At 50.9% G+C, this 19,281-nt stretch overlaps 1 protein-coding gene across 1 annotated transcript in view; it reads left to right on the top strand.

The window, feature by feature from the left end:
- The window catches only part of LOC139766694 (Kruppel-like factor 3), a 69,525-nt gene that overhangs the window by 24,725 nt on the left and 25,519 nt on the right, over nucleotides 1–19,281 (top strand). The window lies entirely within an intron of this gene.

Raw genomic sequence — 19,281 nt, forward strand, 5'->3', positions numbered from 1 at the left:
GTGTCGTGTTTGTTGGGGATGTGGGATCAATAAGTACAGGCTCCTGAAGGGTGAAGCAGAGACACTTATTTTCCTTTCGAGTTGGTGGTTGTCCATGGTGAGAGGAAGTCTTGAGTGGTGTTGCAAAGAAGTGAGTGCCGAAGACATATTGAAGTGAAATTACATTGGAAGTATTTCTGTGAATAGTTTTGAAGATATGAATTATCTTCCTTATGATTACCTGCGCATTAGATGCGTGGTAAGTTGTAAGATGAGGATGAACTAGCAAGATAATTCGGATCCTTTTTCTTGAATGTTTTTTCTTTTTTTTTCAAACGGAACTTCCTGAATTTTCGCTGAATTTTGTCACAGATTATGCAAATTAAGAGTAGGAGAATTGACCCACCCAACGTGGCGATCGAACGGGCGCTCCGCAGGTCAGGGAGGCTTCCTTCCTGACCAGGTGGCTAAGTAAGGTGGGTTTTCTGTGCGGGTCTCCTGACGGAGATCTGATGTGGCGCTGAGCTTGCTGTCGTAGTGTCAACCAAGACCCTTGGTCTCAGGGGTACGATTCACTGGTGTGATGTGGTGTTGACCTGACCTCTACGGGTCTGGTCAGTAGGCTGGGCCATCACATCCAAGGTTCGTACCATCGTGCCCAAAGGGCCTGTGTACCACCGTGACCAAGAGTCGTACCCTCGTGTTCAAGGGTCGTGAGGTCGTGTTAAGGAGTCGTAATATCGTCCCAGTTCATACAATTTTCCCCAAATTGAAACCCTCTAGACTATAGACGAAGGAGGCGATGCAGCCAACAGTCTTTTAGTATAATCCGCACAGCCACAATGGTCCTCAGGTCTGAGGTCTCCCACCTCCAGGTCCTCACCAGTCACTGTGCTAAATATAAACATCGCAGTATTCATATAGGGAAAATTGTGAACATATATGGGACTATACACTTAAAATGTCACGCGTGGTAACAAAAAATTTACTTAATTGTACATGGGGTAATGAAGGGGGAGGGAGGGAAGATGTTTATAGCGAGAAGTGTGGTGCTGTGGGGGAGGGGCGTGGTGTGGTGGTAAGGGCGAGTTTTGATGTGGTGAGACGGCGTGGTGTGTTGGTAAGGGTGTTGTGGTGAAGGGGCGTGGTGTAGTGTGTTGTGGTGAGGAAGTACTGTGTAGGGTGGTGTGATGGTGAACCGGCGAGGTGTGGTAGTTGAAGCATTATGCTGTACATATGTGATGTGATGGTGAGGGGGAGTGGGGTAGTTTGGTGGCGAAAGGACATGGTATATTGTGGTGTGGCGATGAGGGAGGCACGGTACACTGTGGTGAGGGAGTACGGTATACTGTGCTGTGGTGATGATGGAGCACGGTATACTGTGCTGTGGTGGTAAGGGCATGGTATACTGTGCTGTGGTGGTAAGGGCATGGTATACTGTGCTGTGGTGGTAAGGGCATGGTATACTGTGCTGTGATGAGGGGGCACGGTATATACTGTGCTGTGGTGGTGAGGGCATGGTATGCTGCCGTGGTGGTGAGGAGACATGTTGTGATGTGATGGTGAGGGGCATGGTCTATTGCTGTGTGGTTGAGGTAGTGTGTTGTAGTGGTGAGAGGACTTAGGGTAGTGTTGTATGCTGATGTCAGGGCGTAGTGTAGTGTGGCGTAGTGGAGAGAGGGGTGTAGTTTAGTGTACTGATGGCACGTGTAATGTGGTGGTGGTGAGGGGGCGTGTTGTGTGGGGTGGTGGTGATGAGGAGGCGTGGTGCAGTGTGGTTGTGGTAAGGGGAAGTGGTGCAGTGTGGTGGTGAGGGGGGCGTGGTATGATGTGGTGGTGGTGGTGGTGGTGAGCGCGGTAAGATGACTGTGGTGGTGGAGGGAGGAGTGGCCAGCGATCATTACTCCCGACTCGTCTTACGTAAGTGTTCGCCGCCAGTCATGTCCTCCCCAGCGCTACACCCTCCACGCTGCCACAAGTACACCCACCTCTGCCTACCCGCACACCTCCTCCCACATACACCTCCCTCCTGCCGCCTACACTGTCACATGTACACCCAACTCCTTCCTCACCACCCACATACCTCCACAAACTTCTGCCTGCCTCCTGCCCTGTACACTTCCCTACTCCACCTGAGTAGCCATCACACCATCAGCTGTGATGCCTTACCTCCGTCACCAGCCATGCCTCGACATCTGCTCTTGGACTGCCCGACTAACTCCACTCCGTCAGAATATCAGCACCATCATCACCACCAGCGAGTCCTTGTGAGATCCTGCACCTGAGGCTAAGGAGGAGGAGCAGGAGGCGGCGGCAAAGGGCAAGAAGATTGGGCCTGGGTAAGGGTCAGGAGGAGGAGGAGGAACCTCTTCCCCCAAGGGACAAAGCAGGGCTCTGCCTGCCTCAGAAACTGCACACCTTGGTAGATCATGTGTCCCGTAGGCTTCGTCTGCCATCGTACCTTCCACTATTGGAATGGAAGGGTGTCTGACCTGCGTTCCGACCCATTCACTGTGTAATTAAGACAATCCTTTTCTGATCAACAACATTCCTTATTTGACCAGCAAAACCTTGACTCGCTCTTCTCCTCTCCTCCTGATCCACTGGTTACTCAACAGATCCTTTCCAGCTCGACATTTTAAAAGCCACCAAGCTTCTGGTTGATCTGCAACGTGACACCCCCTACACCTACGAAAGCCATCTCATTTTCTCCTATCCGTAGCTGTCTTACTGGATCACACTGCTTCTGATTTAGTAGAGTATTTAGCTTTCAGTCCACTGGCTGCAGTTGATCCAACCAACCGTTTTCAGTGGCCTTCACCCCTATCTGATTCAAGAGACCCATCTTACACGCGTTCTGATTCGTTCAGAAATTAATCCTCAGCATCACCAGTGATCTGCTCAGCGACAAATCGTTGCGGTTGTGCACCGTTGGCCTCCCAGCCACGGTAGGTGCGGGCGGCGGCGGCTCTTAAGTTCAAGGCCTGGGGAGCACGATAGCTCCGTCTAAGGTGGCGTGTTGGTAACTTTACACCCTGTGTGTTTATTGCTGTGGCTGGTGCGAGCGAGCAAGCGAGCCAGCGCTCCAGTGCTGCTGGGCGAGGCGGCTAGGCAGAGGGGTTGAGGGCCCTGTGTCTCGCCTCACGAGGTATTGACATATTGTGAAATGTTCATGTCGGAGAGTGTCGCTTTCCAGGGGTGTATTTCTGCTAATGTGATCCACAGAGGTCGTTGCTCACGTTACCGAATCATTGTCTTTACCGTGTGATTGTATTCGCATGACCTTTCTTCTGTTACTAAGCTGAAAGTTTTAATCTTAAGTAACCAGGAACCTCTCTTGTCTCGTGTTAAACGTGTTGTATTTGCGTTACTGGATTGACTTTGTGTTATTTATTCCAGATTTGGTAATTTTTTAATGTTCTGCTGTAGAAGTCGTTAGGCGTATACACGTCTTAATATTTTGCCTTTTGTTTTATACTTCCAAATTACTTTACATAACGCACTTCTCCCGTCTGGGGGCCTCAGTGAGTCTGTGTTGGCTTCGTGTTACTGAATGTTGCTTCTTTCCTTAAATTGTTGTGTTACTTTAGACGGGTTTCTTGTGTTTCTGAGTCGGTCGTGTTCGTGACGTGATCTTTGTCGTAGTGATGGGGTGGAGGGAGGGTGGAGGGCTGCTGCAGGTGTGTGTTGCTGCGTCCGAGTCGTGTCGGACAGACCATTGTGTTGGTCTGTCATGGGTTGGCAAGGCTAGGGTGACGGCTCACGGGAGACACCAACATTGTTCTGTCTGCCTCTCCTGTTATCTGTCTCTTCGTCTACTACATCCTGTATCTGCTTGTCTTCCTCCACTTTTTTTTTTTTTTCATTTATCGTCCCGTTTTCCCTACCAGTCCTCGCGTCTCCACCCATCTCAGTGTACCGTCTCTCACCCTTCATCTCTTATTTCCAGCCTCGTTGTCTCCAGCCACATCTCAGACTGTCTTCAATTGCCTTTTGTCTCCATGTTTCGACCAACCTCTTGTTCCTCTCTCTTTCCTCTGTCTCAGCTCTCTCCCACCTCCACCTTGTATCATGTTTCTGTCTGGCTTTTCACCTGTACTACTCTTGTCTTGGTCTGTCGTCACTTGCCCTTATCTTGACCTCATCTTCATCTGTCTCGTTTTCTCTTCGTCCGTTTCTTTGTGTGTACATTAGTCTCCTTTTTCTTCCATGTCTTCTCTTGTCTTCCACTAGCCTTACTTGACTTCTCTTATCTTCACCGGGTTGTCCTTTTCCATTTTTGTCTTCTCCCTTCACTCGCCACCTGTGGCCTTCATGCTTCCTTGTCTTCACCTGTCTCCTCCCGTCTCCGTCAGGCTCACCTGTTGTCTCCACTCTACCTACCGCTCCCTCCTCCCCATCTTACTGCTTACTCCCACCTCTCTCTCTCTCTCTCTCTCTCTCTCTCTCTCTCTCTCTCTCTCTCTCTCTCTCTCTCTCTCTCTCTCTCTCAACCCTTTTTCACTAGCATTATCATTCTCTCCTTCCCCTTATTTTCCATTGTAGTGCACCCCACAGAACACTATTCATCTGTTCTTAGTGTTCTCTGCCCTCACCCTCGACTTAAGTGCCTTACTTGAGAGAGAGAGAGAGAGAGAGAGAGAGAGAGAGAGAGAGAGAGAGAGAGAGAGAGAGAGAGAGAGAGAGAGAGAACGATCTAATTTTTGCTATGTCAACAAGACACTGTTGGATTCGTCCATAAGGGATTTATCAGCCATAGTAAGTGTTGTCGCTGCGGCTTATCAGATAGTGTCACCTAATATGCCAGGGTCCTGGCCGTCACACAGCCCACCCACCCCACTCTATGGTCGCCACCTCCTCCCTCCTGCCTCTACGGTGACCTGTTTGATCAGGGTCGGAGAATACCTCCCTATTCATAGGGTCTAGCTAAGGCCGGTTGGCCGCTCAGGGTCCACGGTTGTTTTCGTACCCCAATATGGGGACCATGTTCGTCAGTCCATCGCCTTCTCAGATTTAAGAATCTTTTACGACGGTACGGCCATTGAAGACGACGGTACGGTCCCTGACCCATAATGACCTGACTCGTAACGGTTAGGTCAAAGGCCACGCCGCCATACCCAAGGGTCGCACCGTCGTGTTCAAGGACCTTCCCTCTATGCTCAAGGTTCCAAGTTGCTACAAGGGCTGTGGGTTGGGCGAAGTGAATCCCATAATCTGATCGACTGCCCAGCTGGCATAGCCATTTAAATCCCCAGTGTGCCCCCTGCCGCCAGCGGCTGGGGGACCCGCCACCAGGAGCAGCAGCATGGCCCACCTCGAAGCGATATCTTTAAATGTACTAACGCAAGGCGTGTTTACCGGCCAGACGAACCACGTGTTGCGCGCGGCCCCGGGACTCCCGCCTCTCCAGCACGCCGGCGCAAGACCCACAGTGTCATCCCCGGGCCAGCCCGACCTCCACGTGACTAGATGGACACGAGCCAAGTGCTTCAGACTCATCAGACGCTTTTGGTGAACACTCTTGACATACGTATATTCTGGATCATTGTGATGGCCTTCCGAACGGAAATCAAACGACTAAGACTAATGAGAGTGTGACACGCTGGTTCTGTCTGCCGGCCCCACCAGTACACCGGCCGCCGCCGCTCCAGCTGGTATGACTAAGGAAAAATGAGATCACTGTCACCCTCCTTGTGTGGGGAGCGGAGCTGTGTGGTGTGCTCCTTGGTCTGCTTTATGGCTGGCAGTGTCACCAGGTGAGGGAAGCTAAGCTCTTTCAGTGCCTGCTGGAGTGAGCGGGGGTTTGGAGGGGCGGAGGCTGGGTGCGTGACGCGAGGCGTGGAAAGGCAGTATAATAAGGGAGGAGAGATGTTGGCGGCAGGAGGTGCTGGGGTTGTGAAGGTGCCCGCACACCTGCAGCACCCGACCCCAGGTCGCCTACCTCTCCTGTCTCCTTGTCTTCCCACAGCCAGATGTGCGCCTGCTGTATGTGTGATTGCTTTTGACGTATTATGGGGAGGGGTTTACACTCGTGTTGCCCCGTCTCTTGACCTTGTACACGTACGTAACGCGTCTTTATTCTTATGTATGTATACACACACATACACACACACACACACCTCAGCGTAGGTCAGGTAACCATTCAGAGACCAACCCCAAAGGGAAGGATGAGGAGCTTGATTGGTTGTAAGCCGGCTGCCATGTCCAGGGTGTGTGTGTGTGTGTGAAGGGGGCGTGGATGTGTTGGCCTGTGGTTGCACATAAGTCTGGTGGGTCACACGTTAAACTTAATTACTGCCGAGTGGTTGCTGTTGGGTGGTTGTTGGTTGGATGGATGCTGAGTGTTGTATAAAGAAACGTGTCCATACGGGAGTCGACAGTGTATCGCTGCCATCAACGTCCCTGTGTTTCTGGAGGCGTGAATACACCTCCTGTAGGTTAACAGTACTGACCTCTGAGACGGATCTGCCCTCGGTCTACAGCCTGGCGATCTGCTGTGAAAATAATACGTTCGGGACCTAAAGAGAATCTTCAAAGGCATTGACGATCTACCGGTAGGAAGATATTGGAAGGAACTGGATTGCATCTGTCTCACCCAGGGGCGAATTTAAGGTGAGCTCTGTGAGAGAGAGAGAGAGAGAGAGAGAGAGAGAGAGAGAGAGAGAGAGAGAGAGAGAGAGAGAGAGAGAGAGAGAGAGAGAGAATCAAGAACTCCACCATCAACAAATGGATAATCCAGTCGATTCATCAAAGAACACAGCAGCAAAGCCGACCCGAAAAGACAACTGGATATCATTATGTAGAGCAAGGAGGAGGAACACAAGTGAGACACTTGGTGACGCCAGACCCAATCGTGAGCTTTCAAAATATCAGAAGTTCCGAAGGCGGGAACATGGATGTCATGCAAGTCCGACAGATCGGAGTGAACGTCACCCTTGGATGTAGTCGTGCAGAACCTTTTCTGGTGGTCACCGCAGACCGTAAAACTAGAGGTGCCAGAGAAAATATGGGTCGAGCAGACAGACAGACATCTTGAAAGTCTATGGTTGTAGAAATCATGGTTGTAAGACGACAAGACTCACGCTTTCACGGGATGTAAATGTCCCTCACTTCAGCGCTTGGCAACGAGTGACGCGTTCAACGCGAGGCAAGTGGTGCTGACGTGTTCAACGAGTGGTAACCGTTGCAGCACGTGGTAGCTGCTGACGTGGTCCGCGAACGTGGCATCTCGAGAACCTTTCCTTTACTCAGCCCACGTGGCCCGCCCGCCCATCCTTCTCAGTGGTGACGCAACCAAGATTTAGTGCGGAGTTCCCCAGCGATGGCTTAGGCGGGTCACCAGGAACCCCTCCCCCAAGCCACTTACCCATGCCGGCGGGAGTGCATCACTCCACACACACACACACACACACACACACACAGGCCTGACCATCGCCACTGCGTCACTAGGGTATGACTTGCTCCCACAGCTTAAGGGAAGGGTGGCTGCTGGCTCTCCTCCTGACACCTGACCCCGTCCTGAACGAACTGGTCAGGTCATGAGGTTGTCTGAGAGTGCATTCGCTGACCGCCACTAGTGCTGTTGCGACGGCCAGAGAAAATGGAACAGAATAAGTTGTCTTCTCCTGTCATTCGCAAATCAAGTCCTCAACTGCACCAGCAAATGCTCGAACATACGCCGTAAATACACGGTAAACAGCTGAGCAGCAACGCAGGGACGCACCAGGGTCTAGATAGCCGTAGTGTGTGGTGCGGATGATCGCCTCTCGGTGCACCTGTGTCCCACACCAAGAGTATGTGGGCCACTGTTTACATCTGGACATCCGAATAGTGTTTGTTTGTGTGCATGTGTATGTATGATGCTGGCTGCATTATATATATATATATATATATATATATATATATATATATATATATATATATATATATATATATATATATATATTGCAATCTCAGGACGCCTTTTGTAGGGTTTTCGCAAGAGGGGGTATGATGAATTCCTTTGAAGAGGGAAGGTGTCTGACGATGATAAGCCTTACCGAAGGTGACACACACACACACACACACACACACACACACACACACACATACATACATATATATATATATATATATATATATATATATATATATATATATATATATATAACATTTCATATGGTTAAGAGCCGATAAACAAAATACAAGGAAAGAGCGTGTGGTGTTTGGCCGGGATGAGGGCTGGTTCACGAGTCGTCTGTTCTAAATACTGCTCGACTTTTCCATGCTCTAAGCCGATCACACTTGACCCCATTGGTGGCCGCGGCTTAGTTTAGTTTAGGTTAGCAGCCATCGTAAAGAAAACGGAATCGGTGGGATTAGGATGATTTTTTTGTCAAAGCCCTTGAGCATGACTTTATGACCCTTGAGCAACACGGTATGGCCCTTGAGCACGAAGGTCTGGCCCTCGAACAACATGGTGTGGCCGGCCCTTGTGCACCACGGTATGATCCTTGAGCACCACGGTATGATCCATGAGAACGACGGTATGACCCTTGAGCACGAAGGTATGGCCCTTGTCAAGGTAGGACGACTTGGCCTTTGACCAGGTAGGTTAATGGTGGAAGAAAAAAACAAACAAAAACAAGATTGGAGGTAAACAAGTGAAGGTTAGTTAAATCATCTTAACTCGATGTTTATAGTGAGGGGAGGGGGGTGTCCGAGGTCCATAGTGTAGCAAGAGGAAGTTGAAGTTGGTGGCGTAGGTGGGGTGGTAGGTAGGTAGGTGGGGAGGGAGGTAGATTTCAAGGATAGGGTGGCAGACAGCCCCCCAGCCAAGCGGAGCGGCCGGTCCCGTGGCACCAAGGCAAGGCCACACACGGCCGTCATATCTTGACTATTGTTTACCACCACCACTGCCAGGCACCTAGCCAGCCAGCCACCTCCCTCCCACCCACCTCCTGCTGTTGTGTCCTACGCTTCTGTGCTGGTGTTCTTATTCCTATTTTATTTTTGCTGCTGTTGCATATCTGCTTTCTTAGATATCCATGATGCATTGCCGCTGCTCCTGCATTGCCTCTACCCCGTTGCTGTTGGGGGTAATGTTGTTGGTGAAGGAGGCTCACCGGTGGCTCCTCCTCGTTGGAGATAACACACTTCGTGTTGGTGCGGCAGCTGCTGCTTCCTGCTGTCCTCTTGCTTGTTGGCCTGCTGATCCTTCCTCCTGCTCCACCGTCTCTTGATGCACTGGTCACTGCATCTTCTGCCTTACTGATTTATGCCGCCAAGGTGTGGGTGAGTGGGCATGGCTGGCCTGTTGTGGGTGAGTGGGCGTGACTGGCCAGATGTGGGTGAGTGGGCGTGACTGGCCAGATGTGGGTGAGTGGGCGTGGCTGACCAGGTTTGGGTGAGTGGGCGTGGTTGATCAGGTGTGGGTGAGTGGGCGTGGCTGGCCAGGTGTGGGTGTGTGAGCATGGCTGGCCGAGTGTGGACGTGGCTGGCCATGTATGGGGTGCTGTGGGCGTGGTCGGCCAAGTGTGGGGTGCCGTGAACGTGGCTGGCCATGTTTGGGGTGCTGTGGGCGTGGTCGGCCAAGTGTGGGGTGCCGTGAACGTGGCTGGCCATGTATGGGGTGCTGTGGGCGTGGCCGGCCAAGTATGGGGTGCTGTGGGCGTGGCTGGCCAGGTGTGAGGTGCTATGGGCGTGGCTGGCCAAGTGTGGGGGTGCTGTGGGCGTGGCTGGCCAGTTGTGGGGTGCTGTGAGCACGGGGGGGCAGGAGTGAGGTGGGGCCAGGGTGTGACGGGTCCCAGCTGGAACCAACCTGTGTCATTACCAGTTTATCCTTCCTGTGTTCACCTTACACAACGGTGGCACACCTGCCTTGGTAACACTGGGGGGAGTGAGGGGCGTCAGGGGGAGAAATGAGGGGGGTGGGTGTCAGGGGAGAAATGGAGGGGCTTCAGGAGAGAGACACAGGGACGTCAGGGGGGGGAGAGAAAGGATTTGATGGGAGAGAGGCGTGACTACCACTACTAACATACAAGATCAGGCGATCAGAGAATCACTTAATGTCAACTTCCTTGTGTGATAACCTTTATATATATATATATATATATATATATATATATATATATATATATATATATATATATATATATATATATATATATATATATAATCCTCCCATATTTTACGTATTAGTGAAGCACACTGTCCTACCTACCACCACCCTATCTGACGGGACCACAACAGGGGGAGGGGTATATCAGGGCCTCCTCCCACACCACCACCAGGTGTGCCACTCACCAGCCAGAGCTGTGTGGGGTTACTTTCCCCAGTCACCAGCACCGCCTGCCACGCCAGGGCTGGTGCTGCCGCCGCCCACCTGATTGCACCTCGCCTCTCTCTCTCTCTCTTTTCTCCCTCTCCCTCCCCGCCCAGACCCACCCCTGCCATTGTCACCTCCCGTGACGAGCCACTCTCCCTGCCGTCACGTTCCGTCACAGCCGTCTCCCCCCCCCTCCCTGCGCCGTCCAGTCTCCGAGAAAGCCACCATTCCCTGGCGTCATATTTTCGTCCCAGACACATTCCCCTGGCGTTACGTTTCGTCACAGTCGTACTATCTGCCGTCGTATTTCGTCACACACAACATTCCCTGGCGTCACTTTCCGTCACAACCATGCTCACTGCCATCACAGCACACAACTGAGCGTCACAGCTTCACTTCCTGCCATCACAGCCACACTCCTATTCGTCAGTCACACTTCCTGCCGTCACAGCCATACTTTCTACCGTCACATCCACATTTCTTACCCTCACAGCCACATTCCCAACCGTCACAGCCACACTCCTTACGGTGATAGCCTCACTCCCTACCGTCACAGCCACACTCCCAACCGTCACAGCCACACGCCCAGCCGTCACAGCCACACTCCCTTCCCTCACAGCCTCACTCCCAACCGTCATAGCCTCACTCCCTACCCTTACAGCTACACTCCCTACCCTCTCAGCCACACTCCCTACCCTCACAACCTCACTCCCAACCGTCACAGCCACACTCCCAACCGTCACAGCCACACGCCCAGCCGTCACAACCTCACTCCCTACCCTCACAATCTCACTCCCAACCGTCACAGCCTCACTCCCTACCTTCACAGCCACGCTCCCAACCGTCACAACCACAATTTTCTCGCACAAACTCCTGCAACCTGCGCGTCCACACCTGTTTTTTTAATGGGGGGGGGGGGGGGGTAGGAGGGGTGGTGATGGCAGCTGGCACTAGGTGGTGGTGGTGAGGGGTTAGGCGTTACATTGTAACAGATGGTTTGTTATGTTGATTCACTCAGCTGGTTAATTACCTTTTAAGATTTTAATCACCTCATTAATCATCATATATGTATGTTTTTACCACTTTGACACTAAACTCATTGAGATGATTTTTATGTACACACACACACACACACACACACACACACACACACACACACACACATCTCCGTGATTTAGTGGCTAGCGTTACTGACCATGAGTTTCCATGGGCCAGACCGGAGTCGGACCCTTATGTGATCGAATTCTGGTCGCGGCAGTTGGCCTACACTCAGCGTAGGTGTTCATCCTCCCCTCTGGGCTGAGACGCGCGCGCGCGCGCGCGTGTGTGTGTGTGTGTGTGTGTGTGTGTGTACAAAGTACAGCCATGGTATATAAATACAGGTTTAAGAGACGGGGCGACACGAGTGTAAAACTCTACCCGTAATACACACAGAGAAGGATGGCTGGAGTGTCAACCCTAGACTACCATAAAGCGTTTGACACCGTGTACAGCGCAGGAGGGAGGGGAAGACGCGGGATCTTCAGACAGGAATGAGAGAGAGAGAGAGAGAGAGAGAGAGAGAGAGAGAGAGAGAGAGAGAGAGAGAGAGAGAGAGAGAGAGATCATTTCGACGGAATGTTACCCGAGTGGGAGGTAGGCCTTCTCGGAGTGGGAATGGGTCACGCGCGGGGTAGCGAAAGGCTTCGTCCCGGCACCATTGCCCTTTATGTTCTATGTATATGACTCGCTAGAAAGATGGGACTCATGCCTGATGTATATTTATGGAGGGAAGTGAATAATGGCGAGTGCATCAGCTTACAAGGGGACCCAAGCAAAAGTCCAAATTTGGTTTGCTATGTGGTTGATGAAATTCCACCGAATGCAAATGTCGAGTAATGTGAACGGGTCACAGAGAAAGAAAGCATTATCGAGCAGAAAATAAATAAGCTGCAGGAATCTGTGTGTGAGCCAGACTTAAGAGAGTCGACATTGTCCTTGACCAGTCGTCAGAGCTTCATCTTCCCAGAGAAAAAAGAATAATGATATAAATGACTGCTTGAAAATGTTACTCCTGTGTTTATATTATTTAATAATGACCCCCAAACCATTTTTAAGAGAGCCCTTGTGTTAATTACGCGGATTAGGATTTATTCCACAAAAATATTCACATCCTACTGAAGGTCAAAACCACAACATGTTTCCAAGGTTTGGTCACCGAGAGAGGCGCTAAGATCTCAGAGAGAAGATCTAGAGGAACGTAACAAAAATGATGCACTAAATGTGCGTAAGAGCCGAGTTACAGTGACAGGTAAAGGGGGTCATAAACTTTCTTCCCATTATTTAAGAGAGAAGAGTGAGAGGTGACTAGATCACGAGCTTTTCACTAGCTTAATGATGTGATTCCGTCAGTAAACAGTTCTACGAGACGTTCAGAGACGGAGTAATCAAAGGCCAGAACAAGAGGGGAAGGAAGAGACATTGTCAAAGTGTTCAGAAGGACTTTTAAAGGTAGCTGTGGATACTGACCCTATACTAGAGTTGAAAAAAAGTACTATGGTATAGAAACGTCAAGAGATAAGGGCCCACGAGTGTAGAACTCCCTCCCCGCACTGTGTAAATGGGGAGTCACACACACACACACACACACACACACACACACACACACACACACACACACAGACAATTAGTTATCTAGTTACATTTATGACTTCCCAGTTCAGTAATATCTCAGGTGTGTATTTTCAGCAGAATGAGTGCCTAAATTAGACAAAGTGTTCATTATTTATTGTTGTATTATAAAACACACACACACACACACACACACACACACACACACACACACACACACCTACGCACGCCACCTGGAGGGTGGTGTGAGGGTGTAAAAAACTGAGGGAAGCAGGCCTGCCACGCCTCACCAAGGGCAACGTGGACAGGGTCGCGTCCAGCTCTACGGGAGGGAGGGAGTGGGGTGCTGTGGTGTGGTTGGCAGGTCGTGGCGGAGGGGGCGTGATGCAGCTGAGAGGGGGGGGGGGGGGGCAGGCGGAGGGAGACTATGATTGTGATGGTGTGGAGGTAGGGAGAGGGTGAGGAGCAGGTGGACCAGTAAGCAGGTGATAATAATGCTCCCCCCTCCCCTGCTGCTGCTGCACGGGCAACCCGCCATCCCATCCCCCGCCCCCTTCCCCCATACCAGGCTTTTTAACTCTGGCTTCCATTGACCTCCGACTGGGACAAAGGAGCTCCCACAAACAGCGAAGCTCATGATAAAACGAAGGTCGGTTTGTTCCCCGCTATTTTTACCTTCACCTGAACAGGAGAGAGAGAGAGAGAGAGAGAGAGAGAGAGAGAGAGAGAGAGAGAGAGAGAGAGAGAGAGAGAGAGAGAGAGAGAGAGAGAGAGAGAGAGAGAGAGAATCTATGCGGTGTCTACCCCTCCGTCAGGCAGGTTATGTACGCCTGAGAAACACAAGCATTTGGGACATTACGATAGTCCTGGTCAGACAGTGTGGTGGCGGGGATGATGGGCCGGGCTACCCGCGTCAGGCAGGTGCTGGGTTCTCATTCCTCCTGTGTTATCAAGGTTCCTTATCGTGTCTCCCCTCGTTACCACGCTATGTAACTGTGTTCCAAAGAATAACATTGATCCCTTCACCCACTCTCCCTCGTCCTCCTGCCCCTCACATAAACTTCATTATTTCAGTAATGACCCAATTACTCTCCACACATTGGTATTATTGATGTCCTCTCTATTGTCCACAGGTGAGTCCAGTGGACAGGTTATCAACACTCACATAGCTGACTACTGTAGGTAAGACGGATGTTATTATTATTATTATTATTATTATTATTATTATTATTATTAGTTAATAATGGAAGGAAAAAGGATAACGGAGAGCCCCAACAGGAGATGGAAAGATGGAGTGAAAAACATTTTGAGTAATCGGGGCCTGAATATGGAGGAGGGTGGAAGACGCGCACGGGATAGAGTGAACTGGAACGATGTGGTTTACAGGGGTCAACGTGGTATCATTTGACTGAACCAGGTCATGTGAAGTGGCCGGGGTAAACTATGATTCAAACTCAGGAACTCCTTCATGTGGCTCCTACAGGTCCCAGGCTACACTCCACACAGGAGCTGGGTAATGATGAACTCTTAGAGCGCGAAGGTTCTCATCAAGTCTGAACCATCCGTCCACTGCTGATTGTGGCATCCTGCTCGTAACCACACAGGTGGACTTCCTTAACATTACGCATGCACATTATATATATATATATATATATATATATATATATATATATATATATGATCGCTGTTTCCCTCGTCAGTGAGGTAGCGCCAAGAAACAGACCAACGGCCCATCCACTCGTACACACACACACACACACACACACACATATATATATATATATATTGGAAAGGATCACAATTTTGCGTGTGATCAAGATATTCCTATGAGTCCACGGGGATAATGAAACACGATAAGTTCCCAAGTGCACTTTCGTGTAATAATCACATCATCAGGGGAGACACAAGAGAGAAAAAAGTCAGTTGATATACATCGAAGAGACGAAGCTAGGACGCCATTTGCTATTATACGAAAGTGCACTTGGGAACTTATCGTGTTTCATTTTCCCCGTGGACTCATAGGAATATATATATATATATATATATATATATATATATATATATATATATATATATATATATATATAATGGAAAGGATCTCAATATTGCGCGTGATCAAGTATATTCCTCCGAGTCACGGGGAAAATGAAACACGACAAGTTCCCAAGTACACTTTCGTGTAATAATCACATCATCAGGGGAGACACAAGAAACAAATATAAGTCAGCTGATATACAACGAAGAGACGTAGCTAGGACGCCATTTGGTAAACACGTGATTGTCAATCACGACAATCACGTCTGTATATATATGTGTACATAAACGCACAAACACGTAAATGTACATACGTCACACACACACACACACACACACAGAGGAGGGGGTGGGGGAAATGATTAGTTTGGGTCTCCGGCCGTGGACGGCCGTTGCCATGGTGAGTTATATTAAAATACAACTTTGTTCACCTTTTTTCTTGTTTGAGATTATCTCGATTCGTCCCTCGATAGCCTCATTCCTCCGTTGTTTCCAAGTATTGTCTCAGTTTCCTTAAATCCTTTTCTCCCCCTACACTTGCTTCCCGAACGTCTCTTCCTTTAATATTGATTGTGACGGTTGTCTTATTTTATAATAATTTCCGTATTTGTCCCGATCACCTAAGTTTACCGTTCACGTCCTCCCGTCTCTCCACCACCGCCATGTTTCCCGGCATGGTCGTGTCCCTCCCTCCCGGCCTCCATTCCTGACGGAGGTCAATCTTGTTACGTCCTTGCTTCCGACCAGAGCCGGGCCCCTGACGCCCCACTCCCCACCTCGCCTTCCCAAGTCCTCCTACACGGACCACTCCCAGCCCCTCACTCTCCACTCCTCCCGAGACGTCGAGCCCTCGACACACAGCCCATCACATAACCTCCTCCACAGTCTGGCTCCTTCCAGCCCTCCTACGGTAGCCAGCGTGTGGCTGGATATTCTGAAACGCAGACATTTTTCAGGACATCAGGCGTGGCGACTGTGGCCCTCGGGCCCCCCCAGCCTAGATTTCTCCCACGCTTGGACACCCACACTGGCCGCCACGCCACGTCACGATCCATGTCGTACAATCCAGCACGGCCGCACACATCACGGGATCCAACATGGCCACCACCATCATATGATCCAACATAACCACACACACGACTGCCAGGACGCTGTCAAGGCGGCACACATTACATTTTTGTGCCAACTGATGATAACCTGTACAAATCCTCTTCGTTATAAGAGAATGCCTTCCATCTGTCAGGATTTTTTTTTCAGTCAGAGAGAATTTGATACCTCGATCTGCCAACCCTGTCCGCAGAGGAAGCTTAGGATCTGATTCTAGAAGACTGCAGTACTGGCTTGTAATGCCTGGTACCAGCCACTGGAGGACCTCATGTCCTTGCACTGTGAGAAGCGTCTGGTTAAGCAGCCGTGAGACACACAGTTTCCTGGTTGAACAATATGTCCTTCCTGGATGAGTGAAAACCTTATTTTTGTTTTTACTTTTGTGGATGTTTTTGTTTCCTCTCTTCCCTGCGTAGATTTCACGTAGCAGTCCCACTCTGGGTCTAGGGTTGGAGGAGGGGAGTAATGTACTGGGGACACAATTGATTCCCTGGAGGAGGCAGGGAGGCCTTGACCTCACCCACCCCACCACCACCACCACCACCACCACCCGGCTCCTCCTCACCATCCTCGTCGTCAGCACCATCTGCTTCCACCACCCACTATCACCACCTGGCTGTCACCATCCCTGTCGCCACCACCATCTGGCTCCCTCACCACCTGCCACCCAGTTCCCCGGACTATGGCTATGGGTAGGCAGGTGGTGGCCCTGGCAGGTGTCACTTGATGGAATCATTACCATCTGCCCTTGAGAGGACTACCGGGTTCTGTAGTAACTGCCACGAACGACCCGGGACCGCTGTGGCGGAGAGAGAGAGAGAGAGAGAGAGAGAGAGAGAGAGAGAGAGAGAGAGAGAGAGAGAGAGAGAGAGTCAACTTCAGACGAATCAAGTACCGGTAGGAAACATGAGGGATCCAAGACTCCAGTGGTGGGGGTGCAGGAGACAGGCAGGTGCAGTCATGATCCTGGCACACCTCGCTCACCGCCCTCCCCCTCCTGGTGGCCTCCCGTGTGACGTGTTCGGTGATGGTTGCCACCAGTGTCAAGCGTTGCCACCTGTGGTGGTGTCCTTCGCAATCACTGACAGCTATATTACCGACTCCTCACTCCCATACCTCCCGCATAGCGATGTACACATCTATCTATCTATCTATCTATCTATCTATCTCTATCTGTTTATCTGTATTTCTGTCTATCTATCTATCTCTGTGTACCAATCTATCTATATATTTATCCATCTATCTATCCATCCATCTATCGTAATGTGAGGTCTGGCCGGGAGATGTAGCTCACGTGTGATGGGGTCGGGTGAGAGCCTTGACCCTCACTGTTGTCACGACCCCGTCCCTCACCTGTGCTCTGACCCCTAACACCCTCATTTGGCAACGGATTCCCTCACACTTGGCACCTCCCCCAACCCCCTTCACTTGGCATCTGATTTTCCCACACTTGGCACCAGATTCTCCCACACTTTGGCACCTTTCCCCCACACTTGGCACCTTCTCCCACACTAAGTACCTGGTTCTTCCACAGTTGGCACCTTTTCCCCCACACTTACACTTTGCACCCACTCGCCCACGCTTAGCACCTGATGCCCTACCAGCACGACTGCGTTCCCCTAGCTACCCACTTCTGTTGCTATTCTTATTCCTTGAGCACACCCATACAACCCACCCTTGAGCAAGGCGGTACGACCCTCAGGTAAATTGACCCTCAAGGGTCAGGTCAGAGGCCAGAGCCATTTATCCAGTGGTCTTTCCTGTCTTGCTTAAGGGTCTTCCATGGTCGTGCACAGCATGTAAATGACGGAACGAGTTCGCTCGCCCGACCCTGGATGAGATGAATGTTGAAGGTCAGGGATGATGAGGGAGGGCGATGATGATGATGATGGAGGGGAGGACAGTATGGATGGAGAATGACGGCAAGGCGTGGGCACCTGGCATTGTCACAAGCTAGTCCAGTGGTCGAGGTAGGTAAATGAGGAAGGTTAGTAAGTAGAGAGGCATGTAGGTAAGAAGGGAGGCGAGTAGGTAAGTAGGAAGGGTGAAGGGTGTGTGGTGTCGGGTTTGGCTGCGACAAGTGTGTGATCAAGTTAATCCCCCAGGTCCCTCCTGCCTGCCTCCGTCACGCTAATCTGACGAGTGCCAAGTGAGGACACGACAGAGGCACCCCCCTTCCCTTACCCCTCCTCCACGCCAGATCAGGCACTGCACCGTCGGTCGGTGGTATGTGTGGGAGCAAGTACCTCCCTCCCTCACTCTCTTACCCCCTTATCACACGCACCCCCTAGTGTGGTACCCCTTGTCGTACCATCCCTAAGCATGGTAGCATCTCGCACCGATCGTGCTTTCCTCTAGCCCTCTCCTCGCATGTCTGACGCCGTCGGAGTAGGGCTGATGAGACATTGTAAGTGGGCGGCCTGCGGCATGCTTGTGGGCACTGCCATGTCCTTTTTTTTCTTCCAAAGGCAGAAGATGAGATGGTGTCTGACGGTGTGGGGGTTCCTGAGGGGACGGGAAGCTGGGTATGGCTGCGCCAGATTACTGTGTAGTGTAAGGCGAGCTGCCGCGGGTGGCCGGCACCCCTGCCTCCCTCCTGCACACCCATCCCGCCCTTTGTCACGCTCCCTGCCCGCCCACGTGGTCGTCTAGGGCGTGCTGCCCGGCGACTGGCGGGAGGATGGGGTCTGGGACCTGGTGGGTGGAGAGTGAGTCAACCTGGATGCGCCGGATGCCCAGCTGGCCGCGTGGGATGCTGATAATAATTGTCATCTTAGATGTACGAGGCGCATGGCAGGGTCAGGCAAGGCGGGCATACCTGCGCACATGGTGAACACATGAAATGAGAATAGAAATTCGACTATTTCCTTACATACATACATACACACATACATACATACATACATGTACGTATGTGAAGAAAAATAAATATGTATGGACATTCTCCCCCCACCCCCAGAGTGACAAGATGAAAGACCAAGTTGTTTTGGCACAGGGAGATGGGGGCCATATCTACCTGGTGACAGCGCCTGTGTCCGGATCTCTTGAGTTACTCAGGGTTAGTGTTTGTACTGAGAACAGAGGTGCCCCTCTCCTCCGTGCGTAGGGTCAGGTGCGGCCAAGGAACCCACTGGGATGATGTGCTTGTCAGAGGATTTTGTATGTTGGTGGCGGAGGAATATATATGCATGTTATGGGTTGTTAGTTATACGTACATCACCGGGGAGGGATGAAGTCTGGGGAGA

This window comes from Panulirus ornatus, chromosome 58, assembly GCF_036320965.1.
Source record: "Panulirus ornatus isolate Po-2019 chromosome 58, ASM3632096v1, whole genome shotgun sequence".
NCBI classification, from domain to species: Eukaryota; Metazoa; Arthropoda; class Malacostraca; order Decapoda; family Palinuridae; genus Panulirus; species Panulirus ornatus.